This window comes from Molossus molossus, unplaced genomic scaffold (assembly GCF_014108415.1).
Source record: "Molossus molossus isolate mMolMol1 unplaced genomic scaffold, mMolMol1.p scaffold_m16_p_18, whole genome shotgun sequence".
NCBI classification, from domain to species: domain Eukaryota; kingdom Metazoa; phylum Chordata; class Mammalia; order Chiroptera; family Molossidae; genus Molossus; species Molossus molossus.
Genome location: NW_023425353.1, coordinates 51,864,651 through 51,876,639, shown reverse-complemented (window position 1 = coordinate 51,876,639; position 11,989 = coordinate 51,864,651). Strand labels below are relative to the sequence as shown.

General features: G+C 42.4%; 1 pseudogene; it reads right to left on the bottom strand.

Annotated features, from left to right (window-relative positions):
* Positions 1-2,571: 2,571 nt before the first annotated feature.
* LOC118633647 lies at positions 2,572-2,695 on the bottom strand (annotated as a pseudogene).
* Between the last annotated feature and the right edge of the window lie 9,294 nt (positions 2,696-11,989).

Sequence of the window (11,989 nt, the reverse complement as noted above, 5' to 3'; positions counted from 1 at the left end):
AGAGGGAGAGAGTCCGATAAGTCCGTGTGCGGGCCCTTTAAGAGGAGCTGCCTGGGGCTCCAGCTGCATCCGCCTCCCTGAGCCTCAGTTCCCGCTGGTTTTTCCAGCCAGAAGTTATGGGGATTCTCTTCCTGGCACTAGAACCCCTGAGCGGGGCACCTGGTGTGGGACGGGGACCCCTCAGTCCTCAGGGAGGACCTTCCCAGCCGAGGTGTCCTCCTGATTTTTATCAGCCACACGTGGGTGTGGGACCAGCCTGTCCCCTCCACCCCTCCTAACAGTCTGGATGTGGCTGCTGCTTTAATTCCGTAGTTGTAGGACTGCCATTCAGCTCGATTTCAGGCGGTTTTGAATGATGGTTGTTCTGTAGTTTAGTTGTAATTTTTTTTTTAATCCTCACCCGAGGACACCTTTCCTTTCTTTGTTCAGATAGAGTGGGAGGGAGAGAAAGAGAGAAACATCTACGTGAAAGGGACACATCGAGTGGCTGCCACCCCCACGATTTTTCTGTAGGAAAGAATAATTGTCAAAACCTCAAAAGACCACTAGAAAAGTCTGTTGGTCAAAGAAAGCTAAGTTTAGTAGGGTTACTGCAGTTAGGGAAGACGGCACCTTGACAGTGCTAGCAGTGTCTCGGAAGGGGAAGTCAGGGATGATACTTACTGGTTTAGGACCTGGGATGGCAGAGAACTAATTGGTATTCGGCAGAGTTTATGACATAATATTTTGTGTAATAGAAAGGTGAAGGCCTTGAGGTATATATTTGATATATAAGCTATTAATTTCATTGTTTCACAGTCTTGTCTCCTGGGTACAAGTATTTTCTGAATCAAGTAGCTATTTTTTTTTTTTTGGCTTGCTCCCAGTATTGTTTGGCACTAAGGGGAAAAAACACGCTTGTGCATAAAGATTTCTCAGTGAAGTTGACAAGCAAAAGAAGGACTGTTTAGTCCCAGTGTTGTTTCTCATAGGACAAGAAAGTTTGTTGGTTTCAGTTCTCAGGGTAGGTAGAGAACCTGGCAGATCTTTTGGAAACTCTATGTTTATGGGCCCAGCTATTAGTGAATATATTCTCTAACCCTTCTCACAATTAGGATCTGCACCATTTACATGGTACCAATCATGAAAGCCTGAACTGAATTATTTAAACCAACTGCGGCTGAGCTAAGGTGACAATAGAATCCTCTGGCTTTTCAAAATCACTGAAGTTTTCACAGCCTAAATGAGTCAAGGATCTTTCGATGGGCACAGTGGTCTATTTATTTTTTTCTGGTCAATCAGGAAAAGTAATTTGACATTTGCTTTTGCGGTAGTTCCTTTTCCAAAGGGGTTGACCCTACATTGCTATATAAATGGTTCTTCCCCAAATGGTGTTATTTCCCCACAAGAGTTAATAAATGTGATTTCTCCCGACTCTTATATAAAACGTTCCCTGCTTCTTGAATGTATTGATGCAAACACCTCTTTCTTAGAGGATACAGTAAGTGTAGTGAATTATTTTCCTTATTTGAATCATTAGCCATTGCATCCTAGCCCCCAAATGGCATAAAGACAAAGTTGAAAATCATTTATTTAAATTAGCAATTTTATGCACCAGTGATTTGTGAAATGCAGGCAGACTAGAACTGAACAATAAGGAAACAGGCCTGTGCCCATAGCAAGATAAATTATACAGTCAGCATCTGGAATTTAAATATGGTTTTTTCTTGGGTTGCAAATAATAGTTAATGGTGATAAGGGCATAGCAACCCTAATGTAATTTCTTCTCTGGAAATATGTCTTAAAATGATGAAGCTATTTTCAGTTCAAAAGATGACTTTAAGAGAACTAAATTAAAGGGCTACCCAAAACAAAACAAAACAAACTCAGAGAATTAACTTGTCTTCTTTGAAAAAGCAACTCCTTAATTCTCTTCTATTAGTTTTTAAGTTTTCTTAGGATATCAGTATTTTTTCTGCTTAATAAATAAAATCATCATCATCATTATTATGTGATTTGTTGATTAACTACAATGTGACAGGCATCGTGTAAGACCCTTTAATTGCATTACCTCAATCAATCCTGTTAACAACTCTGGGAGGTAGGTATTATTACCTCATTTTCAGGTGATAAATTTGAAGGTCAGAGAGATTATGTTATTTTCATTGCACACTGATTCTCTCAAAGACTCATGAGTCATTGACTGATAGAGTCAAAATGCAACTTAGAAACCATCCAGCTTTACAGAGAAGGAAGCTGAGACAGAGAAGGGAAATGCCTTGAAGTAGGATATTCTTGTGGGCTGTACATTGTTGTGGGCATTGCAATTGGATATCCACCATCCATACCAAGTCAACATTGGTAATTTTTTCCCCTGCATCCATTATTGATTCAGGAAAGGACAGTAATAGACAGTGAAATGTGAGGGTAAGTATGCTGTAGGGCTTCCAGAAACAATTTCACTGATCTTTAAAGAGCTACAAGGAGAGAAGGTACCATCTCTTCATTAATCCAAGAAATGATGCCAACTCCAATGTTCGTAAAGAGATAGAAAGCACTTGTATTCTTTTTTGCTTGCTTTTTTTTTTTTCATTTTGTAGGCTGGGAGGTAAATGAATAGAGCAGTGCTTTCTATCAATCATCTCCCTAGCCTGTGTTTCAAGGTCCCAAAGTCTAATGAACAGAAAACACTTGTATTCTTGATGACATTGTTGGACCTCTGTTTCAATGAAATTTGAAGCTCATCCTACTTCTAGACTCTATAGTTACATAAAAGATCTATTCTTAAATAGTTATAAGTATGTGGTTATAATAAAGTTTCTAATGACTTAATTCAGCTTGAGTCAGGGTTTCTACTTGGATATAAACATTTGACTTGTAATCACCCCCTTCTCTCTTGATAGGGGGAGTGCTGGAAAAGAGAGGAGTGAAATTCGAGAGCAGGTCACATTACTTTATGTGGAAAAGGACGAGACTAGGAGGGGTAGCTTGAGAAGGTGAAGAAACCAGCAAGAGCTGGGGTAGGGAAAAGTGGGGAGAGGAAGAGAGAAAGGAAAAGGAAGAGACACAGGTGCTGTGATGGGCAGCTTTGGGGAGAGAGGAATTATTCTTTTCTGGAAGCTCTGCTGTGTTTTGCCATGTGAAGCCCTAGTCTCCAGCTTCTCAAGAGACATTTCGAAATTCATTTTGTCTAGTGCTAAGAAAAAATATTCAGTTGGTATTTTTATTCTTATCACATTACATTACATATATAAATTACTTTTGGGAGAATTGACAGTCTTCCCATACAAGGACAGAGTATGCATATTCATTTTTTTCAACTTTTCTTACTTACCTCAGTTTTTTTCTTTATATATCTTGCATATTTATTATTAATTTGAATCAATTATATCCAGATTTATTCCTAGATCTTTTATATTTTTGTTTCTCTTCCATGATATTTTCTAACAGCTTGCTGTTTTTATACAGGAATACTGTCTATAGTGTATAATATTGTTATACATTCAACCACCTTATCTGTTTTTTTATTGAAATCATTCTGGCATAACAGTTATGATTCTCTTAGGCTTTCCAGGTATACAATCGTATTATCTGCAGATAATGGTAATTTTATTTACTTCTTTCTAATTTTTTTATACTTATAATTTTATGGCTTAGATAATTTCATTGGCTTGTACCTCCACAACAATGTTAAATAATGTGGTATTAGTGGATGTCATTGGTCTGTTACTAAATTGATAATATTTATAGTATTTTTCAGATGTTGCCTTCTGGATTGAAATGTATGTCTGTCTATAGCCAAATTTATCTCTATCTCTATTAAAAAGGAACTATTCATCTATTTCTATGGAAATCACCATTACCAACTTGTCCCTTTTTCCTGGGAATTTCCTGTTTATCACTGAAAGTCCAACAGCCTGGGAAACTCCTCACCCCCAGACAAATCAGGGTGATTGGTCACTTAAACTAAAATCAAGAATGGACCAGCCGGGCAGAGACATGCTGTACCAACCACTGTGCTTAGATGGTGACCAAAGGTCCTCTGTTTCCCTTCCTTGACAGTGTGTGAACCTCCTGGAAATGAGATACAACTCCAGGGAAAACAGCAGGGAACAAAACCCAGGCTAATTATGTTTCTGTCACTGAGGCAGAACGAGGGCCAGAAATAGAATAATCTTGGGTGACAGAAGAATAGTCTATCATTCTAACACACCTGAGATTCAAAAGGTGGTACTAGTTCTTTTAATATATTTGTCTTCACTAGATGGAAAGGCCCTGAAGGTTCATGTCTAACTCATCTAGGTGATCACTGGGCCTGACTCAGGGCCTGGAACACAGTAGGTGCTCAATACACATGTGTGGAATTTTTACATATATTTCCTACCTCACTGCTCAAGGGCTCTTGACTTGGGTCAATGAGAGAATCCTTGAGAAACCTATTCTCTTTTAGAGATGCTTGAGCTTGTACCTAGACAGGTAGCTAGGAAAAGGAGCTGGAGAGGGAGGAAGTTGAGGGGAGGCCAGCGAGGGGGGGGGGGGGGGGGAGAGAGAGAGAGAGAGAGAGAGAGAGAGAGAGAGAGAGAGAGAGAGAGAAGACACGTGAGCTGGCCTTCTCTGAGTGTAAGAATTGCAGGTTATTATTCAAGCACCTCCAACAAGAGCATAAACTGGGTACTTTTCAGTAGATTGGCTCTGCAGTTGGCAAGGAGGAAACTGGATAAGGCTGAGCAGGGCTCATTTCAATTATTTATTCCTTCTCATTGTGTGGGAAGGAAATTATCCTTGGCCACGCATATAACTGTGAACTGGAACGTGCAGCCCTGGCTAATACTAATGCAATGAAGCGGGTCTGCCGAGGTGGTCTTGTCAGCTGCCAACAAGCTGTCCTTTGGCTCCGGCAGCCCCTCTCCTGCATGGTCACACTAAGGACAGCCTGGGGAGCCTCAGTTCTCCTCAAGACCCCCCACGCTGCCCTCCCTCTAGGTAGTGGCAGGAGGCTGGCATGTTACTGTGACTTGTGTTCATTCTCAGAGAGTCTTCCTGGGGACAGATCTTTTCACTCATGATCCTAGAGATTTATTCAGAATGCTCAGTCTTGCCCCATATCCTGCTGTGTTTGGTCTTTGTAAGCTGGCCAATTTGTTTAGAAGTTGTCACCGTCTCTAACATTAAAGTGGCATCGCTTGCATTTTCAATTGCTTGCTCCTCGGTAGGCTTTCTATTACACAGAAGTTTTGCAACATATGTAGAATGTATTTTTAAAATATCAGGTTCCAGGCTGTGGACAACATCCACAAACTCACATTTCACCGATGCAAATTGCCAGAACTCTTTCTCCACGAGCTAGAGTGTAACGAGCAAGATACCTAATGACTCGATGAAAACACAGGTAGGTGGCAGGCAGAGTTCCACAGGTAACGGAGGTAATTTGGTAATTACCATGCTGCACCAGTTCTCATCAGCTCTCACAGGCAGAGTTCTGTGGTTCAATACCCAACCTGACCCCATGTGTGGAGGACCCTCTGTTGCCTCTCTCGCCCAGTTATCCTTTACCAGTCTAGTTGTCAGAGTTGGCCGCTGATGGCTCTTAGTTGCTACTGCTCCAGAGAATTGTCCCAGGTGGAACAGGAGTAACTTCCATGCGGACTTTATGCCTCCACCCATCCATCCTGCATCCCACGATTGACTGACATGCAGGTACGCAGAAATGCACCCTCACCTTAAGCAGGGACCAACTCTGTGGTGCACCTCATGCCCCAGAGCTCCAGCTGAGAATACATTCTCGCTCAGCTTCTTCCCCGGCCCCACCCTGATCCCTTCACTTCCTTTCTCCTGGGAGCACTGTCTCTGTAAACCACGTGAAGCCAAGACACTGGCTCAGGCTCTGTCCGTAGGGAACCTGACCCAAGACACCACTCATGTACTTTCCATAAGAGGAAGAAAAATGTAACCCAGGGGTTAGGTGGTGGAGCAAACTAATCAAAAGGGGACAAAGAAATGATGAAGGATCAGGGCAACTCTTCCTCATCTCTACCTCTTATTTCAATGTAGTTCATCAGCCACGTTTTGAGCAACTGATCTCTCACTGTTGGACATTTTGGTTGCGTTCCATCTTTGCCATTACGAATGATGCTGCAACAAGTACTCTCAAACATAAATCTTCAACTGCATCTCACCTCTGATTTTTTTTTTTTTTGGCTACATTTGAACAAGGGAAATTGCCAAGGCATGAAGGGTATAAGTAGTGTTTAAGCTCCTGATACATACTGTCAGATTTCTCCAGAAATGGGGTAACAGTTCACTCTGTTGTCCATGAGGTGAAGATGGCCCATTTCAGAATCCTGCTATCATTAGTCATTTTTAGAAAAGTTTGACACTTCTAGAGCACGGTCGTTTCTAGTTTTGATTTAATTTCTTTGATTACTTATGAGGTTGGCTATTTTTTTATGGTTATTAGGAATGTTAATTACTTTCCTTGTCAATTGTCTGTACTTGTCATTGCTTATTATTCTGAAGGAACGTGTTTCTTCTATTTGTCCTTAATGGCAGTAGTGCCACTGAACAACCTCTTACAATGGACAGGTCACTGAGCTACGTGATTTGTATTATTTTGAATACTTTCAGTGTAATAATTATTTAGGTAATTTTCATGTGTGTATGACCTGGTCACTGCTAGTTCACATGGCTCCTTAAAACAAATGAGAAAATGTGCCCACTGTCTCAGATAGGAAAATACAGTCATTTTCAGGGGATATGACTTGGTGGGTGGGAAGTGGACTGGATTTTAGTTTCTCATTGTTCCCTCAGTTGTGTTTCCTTGAGCAGTGAACAGTCTACACAACCGTCCGTGATGTTCTCAGGTTTCACAATAATTCTTTGTAGTGGGAATTATTTTATCTGTTTTATAGGTAAGGAAATTGAGGCTCAGGCAGTTTTTAAATGGACATGTCCAAGGTCATACACCTATAGAATAAGTCAGGATTTGAATATAAGCCTGGGTGATACCAAAACCAGAACTTCTAGTTGTGGTGCTATGCTGCCTTTATATAGTATGTCTTAACCTAGGTGGCAGAAATACTTAAAAAAATCATTTTGTCTTTTAGCTTAAATTTTGATGTATAGAAGATTTAAATGTTTATACATTTAAATTAAGCAATCTCTTCTTTTGTGTGCGTGTGCGGGGTGTGTTTGTGTGTGTTTAATCCTCACCCGAGGGTATTTTCCCATTGATTTTCAGATAGAGTGGTGTGGTAAGGGTGGGGGAGAGAGAGAGAGAGAGAGAGAGAGAGAGAGGAACATCGATGTGAGAGGGACCCATCGACTAGCTGCCTCCTGCATGACCAGGGCCAGGGACCGAACTGCAACTGAGACACATGTCCTTGACCAGAATCAAACCCACGACCCTCTGGTCTGCAGGCCGATGCCACCCGTTGAGCCAAACCAGCCAGGGCTTCTTTTGTATTAAAAAAAATTTTTTTTTTAATTTTGATTTTATGTTCGGAAAGTGATGATTTCTTAGGTTTACAAGTCTTTTCTTTGACTTGCCACCACAGATTAGGAGCTGTTTCAGCTAAAAATATCCAACATGGTATTTCAAAGTCAGTGTAACATTGCTCAATATTTCTACAGGTTTTTGCCTGAACAGGTGGTCCTACAACATTTTTAGAAGTCACATTACCATATATTGAGTCAACTTACAAAGGTTTACTCATAAGCTTGCATAACATGTCACGTTAGGGAGTAAAGCAGTTCCCCTTAACACCCTGTCTGTACTTCAGAGTCAACGAGGTTGGACGCAGGGAGGAGCTCTGTGAAGATCGGTGTCCCTAGTTCTGGCATGTCCTTGAGCATCTCTTCTGCTGTGGACCCGTCACCCCTCCACGATGAGTTTGAGAACAGACTGTTCTTTCCAACACCAACCCAAGTACACAGTAAACCCGTTTCTATATTTTTCCAGCGATGGCTCCAACTTTAAAACAACTTTTTACTAAAAACTTTAGGTAAAGAAAAAAATACTGAGAACATATAAAATGTAAAATAATCCAACACATGAATTGCTGGCTTTTGATTCTACCCACGCTGGCTGTCCCCAGCGAGTCCCATGTCCGCACATGTTCAGAGAGACACGACTTGGCTGACCCTCGCCTGGGACCCAGTGTTCTACCTCTGGCTCTCCCTCTCTGCAGAAGGTCCCGTGTTCATCCTCACCCTGTCGGAGCTGCCACCTGGGGATCCTGACACCTGTGTAGGTCAAACTAGGCACCGACATGCCCTTTACACTCCACCCAGACCTCTCCCTGCATTGTTTCACTCTGCGTACTTCAAACTGACCGCCCCAGTTCCTTCTCCAAACCCATCTCTTCTCCTGTGTCCTTGTACTCAGGGAGGGACAGACAGCCTTTTTTATCCCAGGTTCCTCCTACTTGCTTACTTCCATGTCCTATAAACCTGACTGATAAACCTTTCTGATGTCTTTTTAGTCCATCCTCGTCTCTATAGTCCCACTCTCATGACTCACTTAAAAAAAAAAAAAGAATATATTAGGATGACTTTGATAAATAAAATCACACAGGTGTTAAGGGTACAATTCTATAATATATCATCTGTGTATTGTACTGTGTGTTTACCATCCCAAGTCCCACTCCCAAGACTTTTGATCAGAACCTGGATTACTCCAAAAGCCTCCTAAACTGTCTTTTCTGCATCCAATTTGGTTCTTTTTTGCTTAATGAGGAACAATTTATTTATACAATATAGTGGTAAAGAAAATGGACATGTTCTTATCATTATGGAGTTTACCATCAAGAAGAGAAGATACTCATTTATTAAACTAATATTTATTGAGCACGTTCTATGTACAAGACTCTGAGCTAGAAACTCTATCCCTAGTAGTGAACAAACAGATATGGTCTGACTTTATGGGATTTAGATCCAATGGGAGAAAAATGCATTGAAAAAATAAGCACACGATGGGTGTATAGTGGTTAATTACGATAGAAAGCACATGGTACTATAATAGTTTATGAGAGGAGACCTGCTCTAGATAGTCAAGTAGATTAAAGATAATTGCAAATTCTTTTCTACTCTTTCCATTGAGAGGTGGAATCTAATCCCCTTCCCTTAAACCCTGCTCTCCTTCATTACTAGCTTAACTAATGGAATGAGTAGAAGTGATGCTCTGGGACTTACAAGGCTGGTTCCTAAGAGACATTTCTGATTCCAACCAGGCCTTTTAGAACACTGTCCCTTGGTTTCTGAGCTATCAGGTAAAATGGCTGATCACCCTGTCTTCACCATGTAGAACCACTCTGGTCCCATTAATTCCAGACTTCCTGTCATTTTCACCAAGGCTCCAGACATGTGAGTGAAGCTGTCTTGGACCCTCCAGATGAGCCCATCTACTAACAGTACCATCGAGGACCTTAGTTGATGCTACAAGAAGCTGAAGAATCGCCCAGACGAGCCCTGCCCAATCCCAACCCATCCTTTGAACCTCATCTTCTGCTCTGACTCACCAGAATGCTTGAACCAGGACCCAGATTATTTCTTGCCTTGCTACCTTTGCATATGCTATACTTCCTGTCTGCAATATTGTCCTGCATTTCTTTACCCAGCTCATTCTTATTTGTATCTGTTATCTATTGCCATGTAACAAATTATCCCACAATTTGGTGGCTTAAAATAACAAACGTTTATTATCTCATAGTTTCTGAGGGTTAGGGATCTGGGAGCAGTTTACCTGAGAAGCTCCAGTTCAGTATCTCTCTAAGGCTACAGTCAAGTTATCAATTGAGACGGCGGTAATCTCAAGGCTCGACTGGGGCTGGAAAATTTCTTCTACACTCACTCACATGGTTGCTGCCAGGGCTCAATTCCTTGCTGGCTGTTGACCTGTGCCTGAGTTCCTTACCACATGGACCTCTGCACAGGGCTGCTTGGATGTCCCCATGACATGGCATCTTGCTTCCCCAGAGTGAGTGATCCAAGAAAACGAGAGTCGCTGAGTGAGAACCCAGTATGGAAGCTGCATGTTGATTGTCACACAGGCCAACTCTGGTACAATAAAGGAGAAAACTGTACAAGGATGCAAATATGAGGAGCTGGGGTCATCTTGGAGGCTGGCAACCACATTAATTGTCCTTAAAAATTTTTATTTTCTTTTATTTTAGAGAGAAAGGAAGGGAGAGGGAGAGAGAGACAGAAACATTAATGAGAGAGAACATTGATTGGCTGCCTCCTGCATGCCCCCCAATGGTGATATGGTCCAGAACATGGGCATGTGTCCTAACTGAGAATTGATCAACGCTCAATCACTGAGCCACACCAGCCGGGTCTAATTGTCCTTTAAATTCAGCTCAAGACCTCTCTGGGAGGGGAATTTTCCTGATACTCTCATTGTGACTAGATGCCACTTTTCTCTGCCTCAGCAGCCCCCGAGCCTTCTCCCTCCTTTGGGGTATGACACATAGAACCACCATTGCTAAATTACTTGTCTACCACTTCAACTCGTCACCACAAATAACTCTGCCCCCCACAGGTACATTAATGTAACCAAGTAATGTAAAAACAATGCTATGTTCACTTGGTAGGAGTCACACAAAAGTGATGGCCAGCTAATATTTATGAAACATTTACTATGTGTCAGTTACTATACCAGGGGCTACACATATCTCATTCAATACTCATAACACCCCTAGGCAGCTGAAACGGCTTCATCTTTATTTTTACTGATTAGGAAACTAAGGTTCAAAGAGGCCATGACTCCATCGCTCTGGGACTGGACGAAGGAAGCCTGATTTTGCACCATACCCTTAGGCAACTTGCTGTCCTGTCCTGTGGACATTCGCCTCTGATATTCTAATCAGAATTTGAGGAGATTTTTTTAGATGTATTGGTTTTTCCTGAGACACAGTCCCAAGAAGATTCAGATCAGAGACATAAATGGGCAAAGTTCAGAGAATAGGAAGGACTCATTTTAGGGCTTAATCACCTTGTGGAACCTATTTTGACCCTTCATATCTCTTTCTAGGATTTAATTAGATATTTTCTGAAATGGCCCCAGATTCTCAGCCTTGTTTGTGTCTTTGCCGAGTACAAAACCCTACACAGAGCCCCTGTTCTCTCTTGGGGTCTCCTTTGATTCTCTCCTCCCTCACGTCGGACCCCTCCTTCCCCGACCTCATTCCTGCCTCCTGCGGTTCTCACTGCCTCCTCTGTCTCTGTCTCTCTTCTTGGCAAGCGTGGGGCAAAGATAAAGATCAAGCCACAGAAAGGAAAACTCTGCTGCTGTCTGCTAGAGGAGCCGTGTTAAATCCGCTGCCTATGAAAGTGAAGGCTGACGCCGCCGTTCTGCCGGGACCCCGAGGCGCTGACAGCCCCATCGCCAGGGCGCCCGGAGCCAGGCAGTCCCGCGTCACCGGGCATTGCCAGCGATGGGCAGACTTCGGGCGGCTGCTCGCCGACCTTCTTCCTAGGCCTCCACCCTCGGGCTGCGGGGCTTTCTTTTTTCCTTAAATGTTTTTATTGTTGTTTTAGAGGGAGAGGAAGGGAGAGAGAGGTAGAAACATCCATGTGAGAGAGATACATGGATCGCTGCCTCCTGCACGCCCCCCACTGGGGATCGAGCCCAAAACCCGGGCATATGCCCTGACCAGAAATCGAACCAGGACCTCTCAGCCCATGGGACGACTCTCAATCCACTGAGCCACACTGGCTGGGCAGGCTGCTGGGCTTTTGTTCATATTGTACCCTTTACCTGGTACCTTCCTTCCACCTCTTCCTTTTAGGACTTGCTGTTATTAGTCGTCTTTGTGCTAAGCACCTTACAGCCACTATCTATAATCTATGGGAAAGAATTTTTTATTGACGTATAATGAACATACATTATATTAGTTTTAGGTGTGCAACATGATGATTTGATATTTGTATACCTTGTGAAATGATCACTACAACAAGTCTAGTTAGCATCTGTCACCACTCTTAGTTACAGAATTTTTTTCTTTTGGTACGT